Consider the following 7,057-nt stretch of genomic DNA (forward strand, 5'->3'; position numbering starts at 1 on the left):
TACATCAGTGTTTTCTTTACCCGTTACTGATGTAGAATGCCAAGACTCATTTAAGGGCAATTGGTTGTGTTCGTGTAATATTTTTTTCTTTAGTTTTTAGGTTTTTTCCTTTATAATGTTCGATGTTAGCTTTTTGCTTCTACATGCAAATCTTATGTATACCAATCGTGTGCTCCAAAAGCAGGGTAAATGTCTAACGCTAACCTTACGAAGTTATGAACAAAAAATGTTGAGTGAAGATCCGTTGTTTATTGCAAAACAAGTTAAGAGTGTGCATACCCTTATTATTGTCTTGTCAAGCCCGGGATAAGCTACGCTACTGATTGCCGATCTTCTATATTTCATCGGGATATATCCGTGTTCTGAAACCTAAGCATGTATTTAACTAATTTTAAAAGATATAAGCTTATATCATTTTAAATCTCAATCATTTGATTTTTTTCTATTAATGATTATAATTTATTGGATCAAAATTATTAATTAATTAATAATAAATTTATAGATTATAACCGTTGATGGACGAAAATCAACGGTTAGGATCTAAAATGATATAAGGTTATATTCTTTAAAAGAATAGATATTTTTTCCTTTAACTAATTATAATGGAATGGAACAAAATTAATATATAAATATTTTTTAGTATAACCTGTAAGATATTTCCATTCAACCCCTTTTTTTGGAAGCTCAATTGCTAATTGAACAAAATTAATATTTACCATTACAAAAGATATTTAGTTCTTATTCATGAATATATTGCTGTAAAAATTATTGTAGTGTGCTCTTTTATTAACAAGTACCTCTTATGATACTCAGTAAAGAGAATCACGACTAGACCAGGGGCATCCAAATTTTAACAAATTCTCCTTTCCCTGCTGTTTTTTCTTTTTCTTTTGATGTTTCGATATGCTATTACTAATTTAAAAATGTTGGAGCGTAATTAATTTAGGCTTTGTTTGGAAGTTTGGAGGGAAGGGAAAAGAAAGGGATTCAAGGGGGAGGGAGGGGAAGAAAGGGAAGAATATTGAAGGGTATTCCCTTCCTTTGTTTGGGAGTTAAAATGGTAAATGAGGCAAATTGAAGATTAATGATATATTTTTATCATTTTACCCTTTTTATAAAATAAATATAATTATTATAGTTTACAAATTAAATTAAATTTAAAATTTCTAACAAAATTATGTATGTACTTTTCACAACACCAAAAAAGATCATATTTTCGATGAAATTTTTACGTTGCTATCCTTTGTTTGCAACGTAAAAATTTCATCACAAAAATATTTTTTTCATCGAAATACTTTTCGTCGAAAAGCGTCGAAATTTTTCAACCGATGAATATTTTTACAAAAAAAAATTTTTAACGAAATTTTCGACGAAATTTAGTTTCCGTCAAATATTTTAAACGAAAAAAGAATTCTGTCAAAAATTTTGACGGAACGTTTTCTATTCAAAATTTCGACAAAAATTGTTCTGTTAGAAATTTTGAGAGAAATATTTCATTCTAAACTTTCGACGAAATTTAGATTTTGTAAAGAATTTTGACAAAATATTTTTTCTGTCAAAATTTTTGTCGAAATATTTTCCATCAAAAAATTTTACGAAAATATTTTCTGTCGAAATTTCTTGAGAGAAATGCGTTTTGTTGAAAATTTTGATGGAAATATTTTTTATCAAAAAACTTGACGGAAATATTTTCCGTCGAAAATTTTCGATGAAAATGTGTTTTGTTAAAAATTTCGACAGAATTTTTTTTTGCCAAAACGTTTAACGTAAATATTTCCATCGAAAACTTTCGGCAGAATTTAAATTCTGTTAAGAATTTTAATGAAATTTTTTTTCATCAACAATTTTCGATAAAAATGTATTTCGTTGAAAATTTTGAGGAAAATATTTTTCGTCAAAAATTTCGATAAATATGTTTTTTTGTAAATTATTTTTGTAAAATTTAGATTCCGTAATGAATTTTGACAAAAAAAATTTCCTGTCAAAATTTTTTACCGAAATATTTGTAGTCACAAATTTTGATGGAAATATTTTTCATTAAAATTTTGAGGGAAATGTTTTCCATAAAAAATTTTGACGTAATTGTTTTACGTCAAAACTTTTCATGGAAATGTGTTTCATCAAAATTTTGGATGGAAATATTTTTGTTAAAAGTTTCGACGAAATTTAGATTCTATCAATAGTTTTAACTGAATTTTTTTTTTTCGTACAAAATTTATGTTAGTGATTATGGCAAAATTTGGTTCTATCTTTAATCTTGTCTTTAGTTTTTACAGAAATATTTTGACATATATGATTTTCATCAAAAATTTCATCACTATTTTTGACGAAATATTTTTTGTCAATAAATTCTGTCGGTATTTGAGACTTTTCTAATAATATCACATTTAAAAATGATTCACAATTATGTAGTTTTAACATTTTAATGCTAAGGGTAGATAAGTAATTTTAAATATTTTTTCTCTCAAATCCTCTAAATTGGGGGAACTTTAATTTTAAGAAGAATGAGGGTTTTGGAAGGTTTAGTAAAAATCTTCAAACTATTCCCCTCCTTTTTTTTTTTAAACTCACAAACAAGGAAATGACTTACTAAAAACCTCCATTTCCTTTTCTTCCCCTCCTAAAACTAACTCTCAAACAAAGCCTTACAGTATTAGGGAAGAATAATTTACAGGTAGAAATAAGAAACAAGAATTTACCAAAAAAAAGAAAAGTAAAGAAAGATAGAAATTAGAAACAGGTGACGAAATAGGCAGTCCACAATCTCGAAAAATATAAATACTCATAATGCATAGTTTGAGCATAATTATCTATGCGAAAAAATAAAAATAAAAATAAATCTCTTAGGGATTTTTGTATTATTTTATATTTTAATAATATTATACTATTATATTTATTATTATAATATTGTATTATTATAAATTTTCCATAAATAAAAAAAGAGGAGTCTAAATATTCATCAATTTAAGATTTAAAAGAAAACGGAGAAAGAAGAGAGTTGGCCTGAGGCCGCTCTATGGGCATAGAAGAAAAAATGAGAATTGCCAAAAGGAGGATCTTGAGAAAACAAAGCTAAGGAAAACATTTATATTCAAACAAAAAACCTGTGACGGTATGTTTTTTCTTATTTGGTTTCACATTTTGTTTTGAAACTATAACAGATTTCTTTTCACTTGAAGAAAGGCTATGTATTTTAAAAATGAGTTTTTTATATATATTTTTTAACACAGATAAATTTGAGTTTAATATAATTCTGATTATTTATGATCAATATGAAACTATGACTTTAAACTACATCTATGCTATTACATTTGGAGCTACATCTATGTACGGAAGGATCTTAAACTTACATCAATAATACTATAATTTATAAAATGATGGAACATAAAAGAAGGGGTTTGCATTTGTCATTTAACATGACACAACAAATTTTCCTACACACACAATATTTTGTGGAGCCCACACTTTTTGAAGAAAAAAAGAAAATTATAGCACGCAAAACGAATCTCTATAACATTACACAATCACATTTCCTACAACATAACTCTTATAAAACCTATAAAAGAATTGACTCTGAAACTTTTCCAACGTGATTTCTGACTCATTTGGTATATGGAGTAAAACGTAAAAGAATTCCTAAAACTATGTATATATTTTGATTTAGCATAATTTAATAATTATTATTTACCTTGTCTTTATATCAATATAATATATATTTTATTTTATTATTTTTTATAATTACGAATTTTTAATTTGAATGACATTCTAAACTATTGATAATTTGATATTATAATAGTCCTAACCTATTTAATTAGCAAATTATATGTAATTAAATAATTAAGCATGTTTTAGTGAGTAAAATTAAGTATAAGGTTTAATTAAATGAATCTGAATCACTTTGAAGTTAAAAAGTGTACTCAGTGAAAACTAAGGAGTATAAATGGATACTGACGAAAGTGCCCAAAATATAAAAATAAAAATGGAAATATTCCTAGAAAAATATTTCAGACTTTTGGGTAAAGTTTGGTAATTAATGGAGTTAAATAGATAGATGAACCAATACCCACATAAGCCACTTAACTAAGTAAGTGACTTAGAAAGCAAATAGAAAATCCAATTCCCCCCGTTGACCCGCCGAACAGCAAACAGAAAGGAGGAGAAGAGAAGAGAGGGAGAAGATAGGAAGGTGAGGGGAAAACCTTGAGATTGCAAATCTCAACCAATTTGAGTGATTCAAAAGCCTAAATCGCTTAGAATCTCGCCCTCATCATTAATCCAAGCTAGGTTCTTAGTGGGGAGCTTTGCGTGGTGAGATATTGCCCCTCAAAAATTCGACCCTTTGGAGAAATTGAGGTGTTTGAGAGCTTCAACCTCCATTGAAGCTTGAGGAGCCATCAACCCTTGGTTGTGCAACCATTGGTGGTAAGATTCTACCCCTTGAACCTTATTTTCATGGAAAATTGCATGAGTTAGGGTTCAATGAATAGTAAATTGGGGTTTTGATGAAATGTGGTTAAATTAGTTATGTTCTAGGAAGAATGGAGCTTAGTGTATGTTGTGAAAAATGCTAGGAATGACATTTAATCGGTGGAAATGAACTTAGATAGTTATATGACTATACTTTGAAAATGGCAGGATTTAATGCTTGATATTGGATTTCCTTGCAGTAATGATAAATGGTTTGGTTTGGTTGATTGATGATTGTGTCGTAATGATGTCTAGGATTGAGGCATTTGGACCAACCGTAAGTGATCAACCATTGGAGCAAGCAATGGAGCTTGATTAGCTCTTTGGGATAGGTAAGTCCATGCCAATTGTGGTGTGGTATTGTTGTGTTGATGATGAATATATGTAGATATTCATTGAATTGCATGATTGATGCTATGACACCTGGATGTAGGTGTGTGTTGTGTAAACCATAGCTTGAAACCAAAGTTGATTGATTGTGGAACCGGTTGGTGGGAACAAAGGTTGGCTAAAGTTTGAGGTAAGCCTTCGGACCTTGGGTGTAATTCTGTAACACCCCGTTCTAGAACCGGTTTGTTAACATCGCATTATGATATTAATCGCAGTTACAATCACATGGGTTCAATTAAAATCCGGATAAATTTTTCATTTTAAAACATGCCGAATTTATAATACCCAATTTCGTGATCATAACCGTATTACCTTGCGGAATCAGATAAATTAAGCTTAACATCATTTTCTTATTCTATTTTTAAACCATTAATTTACTTCTTATTATTTCACAACTTCTGTTATATTGTAGATCTCTTCATTAGCTACCCGTGGCTTCAAACCGCGCTCAAATCGGAGCACTGTAGCCCAAGTTAGGACAATTTGAAGCAACACAAGAGAATGTTGGTCACAGGCCCCGCGCGCTTCAGCGCGCTACCGGGCGCTCAAGCGCGCGCTCTCGGGCGCTAAAGCCTCCACCTGGGCGCTTAAGTGCACGGAGGCAGGAAGCATCAGGTATTTCAGTGTGAATGGGCGCTTAAGCGCGCATCAGGGCGCTCAAGCGCGCTATCCTGGGCGCTTAAGCTCCCATTGTGACGTTTTAGCCCGCAGAGACAGAAGCATCTCCTCCTTCAGTGGCTAAGGGCGCTTAAGCGCGGACCAGGGCGCTCAAGCGCGCAACCCTGGGCGCTTAGCCCCACACTGGGCGCTAAAACACGAGGGGACAGTAAGCATCCCATCTTTCTGCAGCGAAGGGCGCTTAAGCGCGAGCCAGGGCGCTCCAGCGCGCAATCCTGGGCGCTTAAGCCCCCACTTGGGCGCTCCAGCGCGAGGAGGCTGAATGCATTGGCACTCACAGGGGCAGCAGGGCGCTTGAGCGCGCTCCTGGGCGCTGAAGCGCGCTGCCAGGGAATTCCAATCCCCACATTTTTCAAGTCCAAGTCTAGGGGAAGATGCATCCCCATACCAAACCCCAATTGTCCATGCCCCAAAACTAAATCCTAGCACTCATCCAACCTCTCCTCATGAGATTTAGCTAGGATTTGGGCAGCATAACCTTTGTTTTCTCAGCGTTTCCCAATTTAAACAAAAGGTACCTAATTGATTCTCAGCCCAACCAATTCAATAACTCAATACATAACAAGCATGCATATGTTGAATTTCAAGTAGGCATCATTTACATTACATATCCTTTACAACTCATGGAACTTAGCTTACAAAACACTATGATCATTCCCTTGGCTCCCATCAACAAAAGAGATGACCAAAGGCATGAGCATAGGCTAAGTTCATTCCAATATACAAATCATAAATCTAGCATTGCCTATTCATTACAATTCTATACATGTGAGCTACAAAACAACATGTACAATCTCAAAAGAAATGCCACATTTCATGCATAATCCAGATATGGCCACTTGCCACCAGAGGCTCCTGCAGCATCCTTACCTGAAAGGGGGTCCCCACAACACGGGGTGAGATATACGAATATATCCAGTAAACCAGGGGTCCTTGGAGCATCTCTCCACCCCACAGTTCCATATCAATGTAATAGCAATAACAATAATAATGCAGTAAATACATATCTATGCAAAGTGCAATAACATCTCCAGGAGAAATCCCTCGAGCTCTCAAGCTGTCCTAAGGAAACTCAGATGCAAATAGTCCTACTGGCCAGCTAACTACCAAGTATGATTTATGCATCGTCATGCAACATACCATATAGGGAAACACCATCCTATGCCACACCAAATGCATACACATACGTATAACAAAGCATTACACTATTTCATTGCATTTATATACACTATAATCACCACTACCCTTTCAGGGCTTGGTGGAACAATCAAGGGAATTACACCCAAGGTCCGAAGGCTTACCTCAAGCTTCAATTCGACCTTTGTTCACCACCAATGTCAACAATACTCTACTCCAAAACCAACACCTACACATGGTGTAATGCAATCAACACATTGCATCCAAGAGTATTTCACAATCAACCATCAACTACTCAATTCAAAACACTACACAAGTATGAGCTTACCAATTCCAATGAGCTACTCAAGCTCCATAGCTTGCTCAAGCGGTTGATCACTCACGG

General features: G+C 33.4%; 1 long non-coding RNA gene across 1 annotated transcript; it reads right to left on the minus strand.

Moving 5' to 3' along the window:
• Positions 1-6,306: 6,306 nt before the first annotated feature.
• LOC133317869 (uncharacterized) lies at positions 6,307-7,057 on the minus strand. The gene is made up of 3 exons (XR_009752394.1): positions 7,001-7,057; positions 6,837-6,901; positions 6,307-6,405 (listed from the first exon to the last, which is right to left on the minus strand). It is a non-coding gene; the product is annotated as an uncharacterized LOC133317869 (long non-coding RNA).

This window comes from Gastrolobium bilobum, unplaced genomic scaffold, assembly GCF_033153095.1.
Source record: "Gastrolobium bilobum isolate Gb01-03AN ecotype WA unplaced genomic scaffold, APGP_CSIRO_Gbil_v1 utg3966, whole genome shotgun sequence".
In the NCBI taxonomy this organism is placed as follows: Eukaryota; Viridiplantae; Streptophyta; class Magnoliopsida; order Fabales; family Fabaceae; genus Gastrolobium; species Gastrolobium bilobum.